At 39.8% G+C, this 15,698-nt stretch overlaps 1 protein-coding gene across 3 annotated transcripts in view; it reads right to left on the bottom strand.

The window, feature by feature from the left end:
- The window catches only part of RHOBTB1 (Rho related BTB domain containing 1), a 141,989-nt gene that overhangs the window by 93,473 nt on the left and 32,818 nt on the right, over window positions 1–15,698 (bottom strand). For 2 of the 3 annotated variants that reach the window (XM_018042282.1, XM_018042279.1), the window contains exon 3: window positions 8,119–9,977. The exons of the other annotated variant lie outside the window; for it this stretch is intronic. The gene's annotated coding sequence lies outside the window, so the exon portion shown is untranslated. The remainder of the gene's footprint in view (window positions 1–8,118; window positions 9,978–15,698) is intronic. 3 annotated transcript variants of the gene reach the window in all.

Below are 15,698 nucleotides of genomic sequence, written 5' to 3'. Positions count from 1 at the left end.
GTGACCTGTATTAGCCAATAGAATGTGGTTGAAGAGAAGCTGTACCTGTTCTGGGCCCAAGTCTTAAAAAACCTTGGCAGCTTCTGCTTGTGTACTTAGAAGGAAAGTACTTAGAATGTACAAAGTTGGACTACACTGGGACTGCCATTCTTAAAAGAAGCCTAACCTAGCCATGTGGAGAGTTCCCATGGATAAATAGCTAGGCCCTCGAAGACAGTGTCGGGAGAAGGCAATGGCACCCCACTCCAGTACTCTTGCCTGGAAGATCCCATGGACGGAGGAGCCTGGTAGCCTGCAGTCCATGGGGTCGCTAAGAGTCGGACACGACTGAGCGACTTCACTTTTCACTTTCATGCATTGGAGAAAGAAATGGCAACCCACTCTGGTGTTCTTGCCTGGAGAATCCCAGGGACAGGGGAGCCTGGTGGGCTGCTGTCTGGGGGGTCGCACAGAGTCGGATACAACTGAAGCGACTTAGCAGCAGCAGCAGAAGACAGCGTCAGCTAAGCTCTCAGCTGACAGCCAGCAGCATATTGCCAGCCAGCTGAATGAAGCCATCTTGGAAGTGGATTCTTCATCACCAGCTGAACAACCTCCCAAACATGCAGGGGTCTCCACAGAGCCCTGCCTAAGCTGCAGCACTGGGAGCAAATAAGTGAGACAGTTGTTTTAAGCCTCCAAGTTTTGAGCTAAATTTTTTGGGGGACCATGCTGCATGGCATCTGAGATCTTAGCTTCCCAACCAGGGATCCATGCCACAAACTGAACCCTGGGCCCCCTTCAGTGGAAGAAGGGAGTCTTATATAGTGACTACCAGGGAAATTCCATTGAATTAATTTTTAATGTAACAATACATTGACATAATTATACCAGATCTTTTCCATTTCTCCCAAAATTGTTTTGGAGGGGACATACGTTGATTTGATGATTGGTTTTGTAAAATGGTAACAACTTTACCATGTTCTATTCTTTCCCTTCCCCCAACTGTGTGTTGAAGGAAGCATTCATTCTTTCAGCGTTTGCCAAGTATTCCTGTTGATTGTTAGGCCCTGGGTACCCAAAGATGAGAAGTGACTCAGAAAAGCACTTAGCCTAATGGAGGAGACAAACACTCACTCACAGGATTGGTTTTGTGTGTTAGAATGATGTGTGCCTAGCACAATACCAGCATAGAGAAGGGATCAACATCTTTCAGTGACTGTGGAGGGTTCAGAATTTTCTAGCAAGTGTCCTACAAGGAATGGCATTTGTGTTAAGCATTGAAAGATGAAAGGAATTCTCCCAGGTAGAGAAAGAGCAGTCTGGAGGAGTCCTTCTGTGCTTAGGAAAGAACGTTAGCAAAATTCTGACAGTGTTAAGGAATATGATAGTTTAGAGTAGCTAAGCATAGTCTTACGTAGCCATGGTGCAAGGTGGAGTAACGAAGGTTACCTGCCTGTCCAAGCAGTCAGAAGCCTTGAAGGCCATTCTCCTCAGCATGGCTTGAGGACAAGGTAAAGCCATCTTAACAATTTTTAAAAATTGTACTTAAATGAAGTACAATTAACACACAGCAAGAAGTCTTAACATCCTAAGTTCAGTGAATTTTAATGTATGTAAATATCTATGTGACCACCACTCGGACCAAGGTCGGGCCAGCATAATATGACAAAACATGACAAGGGTGTCATGAGCATAGACCCGTATATCCTGAACGAAGTATTAGCAAATCCAGCAACTTAACAAAGGATGATACATCAAGACCAAATGATCAGGAATGCAAGGTTGGTTTACTACAAGGGTGTCATGAGCATAGACCCATATATCCTGAATGAAGTATTAGCAACTCCAGCAACTTAACAAAGGATGATACATCAAGACCAAATGATCAGGAATGCAAGGTTGGTTTACTGTTTAAAACTCAATAATGTAACCTACATTAGCAGAATAGCAAACCATATCTAATAGATGCAGATAAGACAAATGATAAAATTTAACACTCTTTTGTGGTCGAAATTCCATCTCAGTATTTAAAGCAAGGAAAAGACCTGTCCAGATCTGTGCTGTTCAGAGTCGAAGGCTCTTTGTGAAGCAGTCAGGGTTCTCAGTCCTGGAACAGGGCGCTACGGTATGACTTTCGCTAGGAAAAGTTTTCAGGGATATAGGAGAATGTGAAATCCACAGACATCCAGCTCTACCACTGGAGGAACCGTGCCAGATGCTGACTTTAAGAAGTTAACTCCAGACCTCTTTCACAGCTAGGTAGACAAGGAGGGACTCAGACAGAGTCCATTAAAAATGTGATTGCTCTACACATCACAGGCAGCAGTGCTAATGGATATTGCTTACATGTCTGAACCTGGCTGTTCTGTGCCACAATAGGAATGAAACAAGATCAAAAGCTGAGTAGCTCAGGCCTATAGTGATGGCTCCTGGCAATAAAGGTAACAGGTAGAAACCTGAATCCTAGTTTTGTCTGCCACTACCCAGCTGTGTGCCCTTTGGAAAGACAGATTACCTCTCTGGGCTTGTGGTTTCTGCATCTGTGAAATAAGTGGATTAGACTTGATGGGTCTCAGTGTGAATCAGATCTGGATTTCAGTCCTAGCTCCAGCTTTACCATCTGTGTGACCTGTGCCTCATTTTCTCCATCTGTATAATGGACAGAAACCTCAATGTGTTTCTCTGAATATTAAATAAGATCATGTAAGTGGAACACTGAACACATTCACTGTACATACGGAATACAAAATAAAGATAGATGTTGTTAATGTTCTAAGAATTAGCTATTAGATTCTAAAATGCTGTAATGATTAACAGAGTGGAAATATTAATTTTTTTCTGACAGGGAGCTTGGTAAGTGTTGTGGAAAGCTTTGAAATTCTGCATGTCCCTCCCATCACAGGTAGGGTACTGTAAAATGTTTGGGTAATTTTAGCAGAAAGGAGAACAGAAGGATAGATACTCTTTCATGATTTAATCTTGGTAATGTACCAGTGATTTCATTACCATTTGTAAAAAAACTATGATGACATTTCCTATACTCAGATAAGTACTAAGTGAGAAATCTAATTAAATGATGCGTCCATACAGTTTCCACAGAATGTAATTAATGAGATACCAGAACCCCCTATTGATTATGGTGCTGAATTTAATCAAATAGTATGTTTATGTAAGTAATCCAAACAGAGTCTGATGTCTACAGTCAGGCATGTGACTTTCACCGGTTGTAAATAAGCTGTTCAGTGGACAAAGTACCCTGCTTAGAGAACAGGACATTTAATGATCTGCATTTGTAACGTAACATATTGTATCAAATAAAGGACTGCTTTTTTCCGAAAGTCATATTCACAGAATCTTTCTGAGTTTGAACTATTCAGTTAGACCAAATATTCAAACTGGACATATTCATGAGAGAGCTTTATATGATGTTAGTATTTTGGACCATGTCCCCATCGTCCATCAGACACTTTCTTATTTATGGGCGGTCGCAGCCCCCGTCATGAAGAATTTCCAGTGACTACAGCGGGACTGCGTGCTCTGTGGCCTCCTGGGAAGGGCTGGAAGCTTAGCTACCCCCAAATCCCCACCTCTAATACCTTCGAAATTATTATTATTGCCTTGGGAAGATGCGGTCTTCATCATGGCCACAGTGTTGAGAGTCAGATGGTGGAGTCTGTATTTATACAGTATAGTTGCTTTATAATATTATGTTAATTTTTTACTGTACAGCAAAGTATATCAGCTGTATGTATACATATATCCCCTCTTTTTTTGGGGTATTTCCTTCCCATTTAGGTCACCACGGAGCACTGAGTAGAGTTCCCTGAGCTCTATAGAAGTCTTATTAGTTATCTGTTTTATATATATATCAGTGGTGTATATATGTCAAGCCCAGTCTCCTAGTTCATAACCCCCAGAAGTGCTTTTAATAAAGCTATAAATTCTAAGTCAGATAGGTTATTCTATTTATGTTATTACAGTGCTATTAAATGTAATGGTTGTTTATATTTTTAAAGGAGGTGGCCATTTTTTTCTCTGCCTGAGACCCAGTGCTAGGACTATCCTGAGTAGAAACTTTCAAGATGAGCCAAGTGGTTGAAAACATCTGCTGATGAATTATATGCAGTTAGTGATCTCTGCAGCTCTTGTTGGAACTGATATTAAAATCACCTATCTCTGACCTTCAAAATAACCCTTCTCAACAGAAAAAGAGGCACTTTTCTATAACAGATAATGTATCAAAATATGAGCACTGGTTATATTTTCCTTTTAAATATAAGAACACAGAAGTGGTAGGGGATAGAAGAATGATTAACATTTAACAGCAGACATTTCATAATTTCATAGGCTTATCTCAATCCACAAATGCAAAACAAAGTCAGGAGGCCAAATTGGCTTTTAAACATACTCTTTCTACAAACATTGTTTTCTACCCTTCAGGGGAAATTTCCACATCCTCAGGAAGAAGCAAATTACATAGTGTATTTTTTTCCCCTCATAAAATATCTAGTGTAAATGTCTAGGTCTTTTGCAATCCTAATTTTCTGTTTTGTTCTAAGGAAGCTTTCCATTTGACAAATACTTAGATGCTTATCTGTCCTTTGATACAGATTTAATATTATTCTTTGTAGCCCTGGAAATAACCAATGGCTTGGTCCATTATGGCCAAATAGAAATAATTTAAAAAACACTATGGTTTCTGGTCCATTTGTAACAATTTTGTCCCCTTCCTGGCTTGGTCCTGGCATCCTGAGCATAACCTGTATACTGACAATACTATGATTCTGTTACTTGACCTCTGCAGGGCAGTATCACTTCAACTGCCCACCAGTTTCTGTGTATTTAAACAAATACATCATTCCTAATCTAGGATTGGACCATCATAAATGGCTAGTTAGACCGTCAGGCATATCGTTAGGATTGGAAGTTCTATTTTCTAATGTCTCAAGGTCTTTGATTGTAGTGCAGACCATGGATACAAATGTGATGGCAGAAGTCCCCCAGAAAGTATTGCAAATACATGTAGTTTTCAGCCAAAGCAGGCTGTGTAAACAAGCAACCACATAAACCACACTATTTGGCTTGAATGGCAGGAATGTCCTCAGCCACTCACTGTCATACAGGTAGACCGTTTTTGTTACCCACTGCTCCATACAAAAAAACCCAAATGGCTCAGCAAATATTTACTGAATTACAATTCTGGCATTTGTTAATCTTTTTCTTCACACACATCTTGCTCCCAGTTTTATAAAATGAAAGTGAATAGAGAGGTTTAATTAGCAAATAATCCGAATACAATTAAAAAAAAAAAGATTGTTATCTTCCAGAAGATAAATTCACAAGCATGACAAGAGGCTTTTAGGGCAGTCTTACAAAAATGCTCTTTTGAAAGCTGCACCCTTTGCATAAAAATGTCTATGAGCAGAATAAAATATTTAAACAAGCAGCATTAACTAAAAAAAGAAAACCTCAGCATTAGAAAAACGCACACTCAGACTCTCCTTTCCCATTTAGGTAGCTTCAGGTGGTTGGTCATCACCTTTTAAATAGAAAGTTATGGGCTCTGTTGGACCAGGCAAGGTGTTCATACGCATTCAAAAGAAATCCATGTGTCAGAGAAGCAGATTCTTATGGCACATTGCTGCTAGCCGGGTATACTCCTGTTTTGTCCTTCTCTGGATAATGTGATTGAGCATCACTTTCTTAATTATAAGCTCCTTATAGGAGTTTCTTTGGTCCACACACTGCCAAATGCAGCACCTAATAGGTGACTCCTGAATGAATGAATGGATGGATGGATAGGCATTCAGTAATAACTCTGGATTGTTTCAAACCAGCTGAAAGAAGAAACTTTGATTTCTTTGCCTTGGCCCATTTTATTTTTCCTCCAACTGTCTCATGCCCTTCTCTACTCCAAAAATGCATGAAAAATGCATAAAAAGGACCAACTAGGGTGTGTGTGTGTCTATGTGTGAAGTAATACACACAAACATAAAATACAATCTTCATATAATGTACTTTCAGTCTCTTTAAAAGTATGCTTCATCCAGTGTCCTTTTGTAGTATTTAATGCTTTTACTAGTTAGGTATTCAGAAATAAACATACCACTGCCAGCTTGCATACAGCAGGTAGATCAGTGGAAGATGATTAAGAGACTGGAGTGGAGGTTATCACCAGAGGCTGAGAAAGAAAATCCTTTCCTGTGTTTTGGGCCACCGCTGCCCTCTAGGGGACACATGGAAAATAAGCAAAGTCTCAAACCTGCTAGAAAGTTAAGACCTTGGAAAATCATTTGTCTGCCTCACTTTTATTAAGGAAAGCTTAATGAAAAGCTAATTAAAATTACTTCAAGGATAGCTGTATAATCCCCCCCCCAATCTTTACATCACATGCTCTTTTATGGTCACCCAATTTAGAGTCCCTCTCGGCTGATAAAAAGTTTTGTATTTTGTCTATACTGATGTTCCTGTGGAATTTTAAACCTGTTTTTTCTTGTCCTGTTAAGGAACAGCTGCCTATTATGACTAACATGTTAGTCACTGTTTATACTTTCAGCTTTCGGTGTTCCAGAAACCTGCAACCCCGGCTCCTTCCGTCTTTTTTCACAAAGTCAGTGTGTATGGAGGAAAATGTGCAAACATTTCCAAAATTGCCAAATTGATCCTTATTTCTAGACAAAAGAAGCGTCACTGATTTGAAGACCAAAAATCAGCTTGTGATTTTCACCTGGGAGATATAACTTCAAGTACCCCTGGGTCCTTCAACCATCTCGATATGAAGCTTGAAAAATTAGGGACAGTATCTTTTGTAATCCTACTTTATAAGCAGAAAGTAATGTACTTTCATTTCTAACTCTTAAAGGAGAATTTAAATAATACTAAATGAGGTTTTTTGGAAGTGGATATTCTTGAGAAAATTTCATGAGTTTTGGATGATATTGTGAAAGAGCCACTTATAAAACATCTGTTTGTTCATCCATTTAACATTTGTTGAGTATTCCATTTCTCAAAAGACACTACCTTAGGAGGTGCATAAAGAAACTTACCATTCTGTAGAAAAGAACTGTATGACAGTAACACATTTTGTCCTGTATTAGATTTGACTTTGTTCAACAAATAAAAAATATCAAGATGCTTATGTTTTATGTATCGTATCTACTAGACTTCAAGTATCTAGAGAAAAGGGAATTTATTTTGCTCATGTTAGTATCACTAGTATCATGGATGATTTAATTTCTCAAGCCTAATAGCAGTCCTTTAAGTGTGTGTTTTTGTTCCCAGTTTCTGGGTAAATTATTCAGCAGTTTATAAGCTAGAATGTAATTGAGATTTAAACCCAAGTGTGTCTGATCATTGATATTATGATATTTCCATGCTTATATGCCTAGCATAGTGCCTGCACATTGTAGGTGTTCAATAAATATTTGAATAAGAATTAGTTGGTGTGGTTTTCCTAAGTAGTATATTCTTTGCTTCCATTTTGGTGTATCAGGTGCTTCAAACAGTGTTTGGTACCTAATAGGGCCTCAAAATTGTTGAATGAATGAATATAGATTTATTAGGAAGTCTCTTTTCAGTATTTTTCCATTACCTTAATTCTTACAGTATATCCACAATGGTAGAATAATGTTTTAAGACTAAATGAAATGAATGTTTTATGAAATATGTATTGATGGTATCTCTAATGAACTGTCTTGGAATTCATTTTCAGCTAAACTCAGGACATCAGATAGGTCATTGATGTACCTTCTTGGCAATTTCATTGTCCAAAGATTTGAGGAAATGAATGGGGGAGCTGATATTTAAAAAAAAAAGAATCAAGTTAATGAATCAAGTTAGAATCAAGTTCTAACTCATAGGAAATAATAAGAATCTTAAAGAACAATAGAAATAAGAGTTTTAAAAACTGATGGGGATAAAAATTCTGAAAAAAAATCAGAGAAATATGGTAAATTTATGAGAACAGATTTTTAAAAATTCAGGGGACAGATTAGAAGAACTCTATAGCATAAAAATTTCAAAGGGAAAATATCTTGAAAAGATTGAAAAGGTTGCAAATATTCTAAACAAACCCCAAAGCTCTTAATGTCAGTTTTTATGGTGTTAGGATTATGAGTAATTTCTTAAAAATTTTACCTTTCCACATTTTTAACTTGTCTATGAGATGGCTTTCAGGTAAACAGAGAAGCTCCGATTATATTATCTAAAAAATAAAACAAAAGTCACTTTAAAACAAGCAGTTTCTACCATATACAGTTGCACATCATTCTGATGTGGTTTTTATATGACATTCTTTCCAGTGTCTCTGCATCTCTACTTTAAATAATCCATTTATTGCTTTGTTCATTAAGCATCTGTTTACTGAGAAACTCGCAAATAGCAGCAGTGTTCCAGGCCCTGGGACACAGATGTGGACCAAAGCACATCCTTGTTCTTATAGGGCTGATATTCTAGCAGGGGAGAAAGAAAACAAATTAAGCACATCTTTAATTCTAGGCTGCAGTCAGGCTTTTAAGAAAAATAAAGCATGGTAAGAGGAGACGGAGCAACGTGGTGTCATAGCTTCAGATGTGCTGATTAGGGAAGTCAGCTCCTCTGAGAAGGGAGCAACTAGTGATGGGAGGCTGGAACGCTAAGAAGTGGATTGGGGAAGATTCCGGTGACGAGCCGTGCAGGCGAGGGAGTGATCGATACAAAAGAAAACCCCCAAATGATCTGAGGTCAATTAAAAAAAAACTCAGGACACACACGTTGTTCTTTAAGTTCAAGGAGCAGAATGTTCCAGTAAAAGATGAACCCGCAGCTTAGAGGGGATGGTTTTGTGGATGGATGAGAAAGAGAACAGACTTTCTGTAAGATTTCTGTTTTCTTTGTCTGTGACTTTGAAATGGAAATGATAGACTACACTGTTGCTAAGAGGGAAAAGATGAGAAAAGAGAATGTAAGAGAATGCATTCTAGATGCCTTCAAGGGTTGTCACTGGTGGGAACTTTGTCCCACTTTTTCTTCATCCCTTAGAAATGATGGCAATCTTTGGGCAAAGAAATAATGTTGGCATTCCTATAATTCTTTCGAATTATCTCAGTGGCCAGGGTTTTATTGAAATATGAGATTTGGCCGTCATCATCTACTGCTTTGTCTTTAGAAGCTGTTTCTCCTGAAATTCTCTTGTCCTTCTGGCTTAAATTTCAGGGGCTGATGAAGGGAGAAGTGCAGGTTAGATTTTGCTAGTAGACGAGGGGCCAGGTTCTGAGAGAATTCGGCCCTAGAGGGGAAAAGGAGGGAACAGAGGGACTCCAGTTGTGGGGGCACAGAAAGGGGGGCCCTCAAGGGACTGAGCTGGAAACCTCACTCCCTTTCTCTTCCTCCATATCCCGAATCACCTTCTTCTCAGGTTCCTTCAGGCCCTCACACTTTTGCTCTCCCTCCTTCGCACCAAACAATTCAAATTTGGCTCCATCTGAGTCCCAGCAGGAAAACTAGTGCCCCATTATGTCTCCAGGTGAATTTCCAGAAAATACCATCTACAGCCACAAGAAGGAAACTCAGAAGGGTGTTCAGCAGGTGTGGCATGTGGTCGGATGGAGGAGTGTTGTTTTGGTCAATTCAGGATTCTAATGCAGTGTAAAATGAATTTATCTTCAGACATATACATATACATATATATGTATAAAATTCTCATTTCAGAGTTTTAAAGCATGAATAGAACAACCAAAACACCAAACTTTGAGTGTTTAGATTCCTAAAAATAGGATGCCTCTGAAATTCTAGTTACTGTAGTAGGTTCTAGGGACACTGAGTAAGCCGATATCCTTGCCGCGGATGAAATCTGCTAAACCGTTGCTGTCCGTCCGTCTTTGAGTTGCTGAGGGAGCCAGGAGAGGTGCAGACACAGCACAGGACCAGCACATGGAGACCTGATTTTCAAAAGGGGGAGGTAACTCAAGTACGCCCGTGGCTGATTCATGTCAATGTATGGCAAAACCAATACAGCACTGTAAAGCAAAATAAAGTAAAAATAAATGAATAAATAAATAAAATAAAATATAATGGGTGAAAAAAAAAAAAAAGGGGGAGGTAGGTGGTTATCAGTGAGTCTAAAATCAATTATGGTGAAGCTCCCAGCTGGGCTCCAGAAGCTTCACCAAGGAACAGGTCATGTAGCTGTTCATCCTTTCCTGTGAAAGGGTGACTGGACTGGCCACCTGGGATAATTAAGTATATCTGGATATTCTACAGGATATTTGCCAACGCATCACACAGCTTCCCTGTGGCTAAGATGAGGAGACAGGAGCTAGAAGTCAAGGATGCTGGCAATCTGTCGAATAGCCCCACACAGAGGATAGGAGTGAGTGAACAGTGTCTGTCTGGAAGAATGGTCTAATGGTGAGGTGCCTGGTCCCAGTATGGTCAACACTTAAAATAAAATATGAGGCTTCCTTGGTGGCTGAGATGGTAAAGAATTCACCTGCTGTACAGGAGACCCAGGGTCGGATCCCTGGGTTGGGAAGATTCCCTGGAGAAAGGAATAGCTACTCACTCCAGTGTTCTTGCCTGGAGAATTTCATGGACAGAGGAGCCTAGTGGGCTACAGTGCATGGCACACACAGAGTCAGACACGACTGAGTGTGTATGTGTGTAGCAAATACAAACTAAACTTGTCAGATTTGCCAGTGACATGAGTTAAGCTTTCACTTAATAAGATGACAGAATTAGAATATACTCCCCATTCCAAGTGGGAAAAAAAGTTTCAAGTTGGTGGGATGGAACAAATTTAATGAGGTAACGTTAATGGAAATAAATGTGATGTCCACTATAGAGGGCCGGAACAGAAAGGTAAAAACCCAACTATGCAGGTACAGGATGGGGTACCTATGGTTTGGCTTAGATATGTGAGGAACACAGGGGGAGGGGGTGGGTTGGGTGGGGTGTGTGTGTGTGTGTGTGTGTGTGTGTGTGTGACTTCAGTCATGTCTGACTCTTTGTGAACCCATGGGCCATAGCCTGCCAGGCTCCTCTATCCATGGAATTCTCCAGGCAAGAATACTGGAGTGGGTAGCCATTCCCTTCTCCAGGGGATCTTCCTGACCCAGGGATTGAACCCTGGTCTCCTGCATTCTAGGCGAATTCTTTATTGTCTCAGCCACCAGGGAAGCCCTTAGGAATTTTAAGTGTCACTTAGGAATTTCACTTAGGGATGTCAAGTGTCACTCAGATATAAGTGCCACAAAAGCAAATTCAATATTAACAGGAAGGCAGTTCTTAGAATAAAGCTATTGCTAATTGTGTTTTATCCTGTGTGGATGAGATTATACCCCATGTTTGTTGTTGTTCAGTTTCCCAGTCATGTCCAACTCTTTGTGACCCCATGGACTGCAGCACTCCAGGCCTCTCTGTCCCTCACCATCTCCCAAAGTTTGCCCAAGTTCATGTCCATTGCATTGGTCATGCCATCCAGCTATCTCATCCTCTGATGCCCTCTTCTTCTGCCCTCAATCTTTCCCAGCATCAGGGATTTTTTTCCAGTGAGTCAGCTGTTCGCATAAGATGACCACAGTACTGGAGTTTCAGCCTCAGCATCAGTCCTTCCAATGAGTATTCAGGGTTGATTTCCCTTAAGATTGACTGGTTTGATCTCCTTGCTGTGCAAGGACTCTGTTTCGTTTCTCAAAATAAAACAAAAAACTGGAATGTGTGCAGAGGAAAGTGACTAGGGCACTGAAGGAAGGAAACCCAAGAGAATGAGGAAGCATTAGAAAGGAGCTTGTCAGGGTATTGGAGGGGAAGTGAACATTTCATTAGTGCCAACGGTTACATCTAGGACCAGTAAGGGGAAATTTGATGAGTATCAGCTAGAACTGCCTGAAGCTGGGAAGCCAAGAGATTCCTATCATCAGTGGTTTTTGAATGTCACTTGAGTCATCAGAAGAGTGTAAAATAGTCATTCATGACCTTTAAGGTCCCCTTTAACCTTGGGAGTCTTTAGTGCTAGAGTTGTTTACTAACCATTTGTTAGACAATCACCTTAATGTACCTTGTTTGGGTCACTTTTCAGCTGTAGTCTTAGGGGCTGTGGCAATCGAGTAATAGAGACCTTATAAGCTCTCCTGCCATCCCAAGGTGAAAGCCCTGGAGAGTAGGCTACAGGACTTCACACATTTTTAGCCATCTCAGTTCTGATGTCAGCAAGGAGGGAATTGGCAAACTGAGACAAGTGCTTGATTGACACGTCTAAGGCCAACTAGGTAAAACCACCACCTGGAAACCAAATCTCAGTGTGGTTTCTAGGTGTTATCTGGCAGCGGGATCACTCTAGGCTATGGATCATGGTCTGTCATTTAGCAGAATGTCATTGTGATCAGTGACCCTTTGCCTCTTATAGTTAATAACAATCTTTATCTTAGTGCTATAATAAAGAAAATTCATAGGTTTTGTTGGTCCGGTCATGCTCATTGCATAGAAGATGCTGCCTAGTTTCAGGTACAGTGTGGTTTAGTTGATGTGAGTGGTAAACACAGCTTGTATTTGGCACAACCAAATGCTATCCTCTTTAGGTATATAAACCCACTATTCCATCCACAAGATAAGAATTTATTCAACAGACAACAGATATTAATGATAACATATTTTTCTTTTAGTGCATTGTATAAAATATATACTAATCAATACAATTCAGACCCATATTGAATATTAAGTCTACATTTCATGGATCTTGGTAATTAAGTTTAGTGCTGCACATTTACCCTAGAAACTAGTAAAATTTTGATAAAAGTAATTTACTGTAAAGTTTTTAATCATTGTTGACCCTAGTATAATTCTTTTTGCACCGATAGCACACAAAATAGAAAAGTCACCAAGCAAAGAGTTAAATATTTTCTAACAATACTAAGCTCAGAAAAGAGCTTACTTAGCCTTTTATTTTCTGCTTGCTTTACATTTACATTTGTGTCACAATACAAATAGGGCTTTCACCGTTCAAGATTAATGCTGTGGTTTTCTCTGTTCATTCTGTATCATCCAAACTGCAGTTGGACCAAGCAACATAAAAAATAATCTGTCAAGAGCTGAATAACTCATTGTAAAAATATTCATGGACACACAAAGTCAATATCCAAAAAAAAAAAAAAATTCCCAGAATATATGAGGAACTTTTTATTTTGGTAAAACTTCAAAGAACTGTTGTGATCAGTCAATGAAAATCTTGTAAAGCCCGTTCAGAGATTAGCTCAGCGTAGCTAGTTTTTACAGAACAGTCTTTTTTGTCCTTTGCTCTCTCTTTTTCAATTGAAGTAGATTTAATTTACAATATTATATTAGTTTCAAGTGTACAGCATACTGATTCAGTATCTTTGCAGATTATACCCCATTATGGAATATTACAATGTAATGAGTATAATTCCCCCTGTGCTGTAAATATATTCCTGTAGCTTCAGTTCAGTTCAGTTCAGTCGCTCAGTCGTGTCTGACTCTTTGCGACCCCATGGACCACAACACGCCAGGCCTCCTTGTCCATCACCAACTCCCGGAGTTTACCCAAACTCACGTTCACTGAGTCGGTGATGCCATCCAACTATCTCATCCTCTGTCATCCCCTTCTCCTCCTGCCTTCAATCTTTCTGAGCGTCAGGGTCTTTTCAAATGAGTCAGCTGTTCTCATCAGATGGTCAAAGTATTGGAGTTTCAGCTTCAACATCAGTCCTTCCAATGAACACCCAGGACTGATCTCCTTTAGGATGGACTGGTTGGATTTCCTTGCAGTCCAAGGGACTCTCAAGTCTGTTCCAACACCACAGTTCAAAAGCATCAATTCTTTGGTGCTCACCTTTCTTTATAGTTCAACTCTCATATCCATACATGACCACTGGAAAAACCATAGCCTTGACTAGACTGACCTTTGTTGACAAAGTAATGTCTCTGCTTTTTAATATGCTGTCTAGGTTGGTCATAACTTTTCTCCCAAGGAGTAATCGTCTTTTAATTTCATGGCTGCAGTCATCATCTGCAGTGATTTTGGAGCCCCCAAACAATAAAGTCTGCGACTGTTTCCACCATTTCCCCATCTATTTACCCTGAAGTGATGGGACCGGATGCCATGATCTTAGTTTTATGAGTGCTGAGCTTTAAGTCAGCTTTTTCACTCTCCTCTTTCACTTTCATCAAGAGGCTCTTTAGTTCTTCACTTTCTGCCATAAGGATGATATCATCTGCATATCTGAGGTTATTGATATTTCTCCCAGCAATCTTGATTCCAGCTTGTGCTTCATCCAGCCCAGCATTTCTCATGATGTACTCTGCATATAAGTTAAATAATCAGGGTGACGATATACAGCCTTGCCCTACTCCTTTCCCTATTTGGAACTAGTCTGTTGTTCCATGTCCAGTTCTAACTATTGCTTCGTGATCTGCATACAGATTTCTCAAGAGGCAGGTCAGGTGGTCTGCTATTCCCATCTCTTGAAGAATTTTCCACAGTTTATTGTGATCCACACAGTCAAAGGCTTTGGCATAGTCAATAAAGCAGAAATAGATGTTTTCCTGGAACTCTCTTGCTTTTTCAATGATCCAGCAGATGTTGGTAATTTGATCTCTGGTTCCTCTGCCTTTTCTAAAACCAGCTTGAACATCAGGAAGTTCATGGTTCACATACTGCTGAAGCCTGGCTTGGAGAATTTGGAACATTACTTTACTAATGTGTGAGATGAGTACAGTTGTGCGGTAGTTTGAGCATTCTTTGTCATTGCCTTTCTTTGGGATTGGAATGAAAAGTGACTTTTCCAGTCCTGTGGCCACTGCTGAGTTTTCCAAATTTGCTGGCATATTGAGTGCAGCACTTTCACAGCATCATCTTTTAGGATTTTAAACAGCTCAACTGGAATTCCATCACCTCCACTAGCTTTGTTCATAGTGATGCTTCCTAAGGCCCACTTGTCTTCACATTCCATGATGTCTGGCTCTAGGTGAGTGATCACACCATTGTGATTATCTGGGTTATGAAGATCTTTTTTGTACAGTTCTTCTGTGTATTCTTGCCACCTCTTCTTAATATCTTGTGCTTCTGTTAGGTCCCTACCATTTCTGTCCTTTATTGAGCCCATCTTTGCATGAAGTGTTCCCTTGGTATCTCTAATTTTCTTGAAGAGATCTCTCATCTTTCCCATTCTGTTGTTTTCCTCTATTTCTTTGCATTGATCAGTGAGGAAGGCTTTCTTATCTCTCCTTGCTATTCTTTGGAACTCTGCATTCAAATGGGTATATCTTTTCTTTTCTCCTTTGCTTTTCATTTCTCTTCACAGCTATTTGTAAGGCCTCCTCAGACAGCCATTTTGCTTTTTTGTGTTTCTTTTTCTTGGGGATGGTCTTGATCCCGGTCTCCTGTACAATGTCATGAACCACGAACCTCTGTCCATAGTTCATCAGGCACTCTGTCTATCAGATCTAGTCCCTTAATCTATTTCTCACTTCCACTGTATAATCAGAAGGGATTTGATTTAGGTCATACCTGAATGGTCTAGTGGTTTTCCCTACTTTCTTCAATTTAAGTCTGAACTTGGCAATAAAGAGTTCATGATCTGAGGCACACTCTGCTCCCAGTCTTATTTTTGCTGACTGTATAGAGCTTCTCCATCTTTAGCTGCAAAGAATATAATTAATATGATTTTGGTGTTGGCAATCTGGTGATGTCCATGTATAGAGTCTCTTGTTGTGTTGTTGGAAGA

The sequence above is a fragment of the Capra hircus genome, chromosome 28 (assembly GCF_001704415.2).
Source record: "Capra hircus breed San Clemente chromosome 28, ASM170441v1, whole genome shotgun sequence".
Lineage (NCBI taxonomy): Eukaryota > Metazoa > Chordata > Mammalia > Artiodactyla > Bovidae > Capra > Capra hircus.
This window is presented reverse-complemented; position numbering and strand designations above follow the sequence as displayed.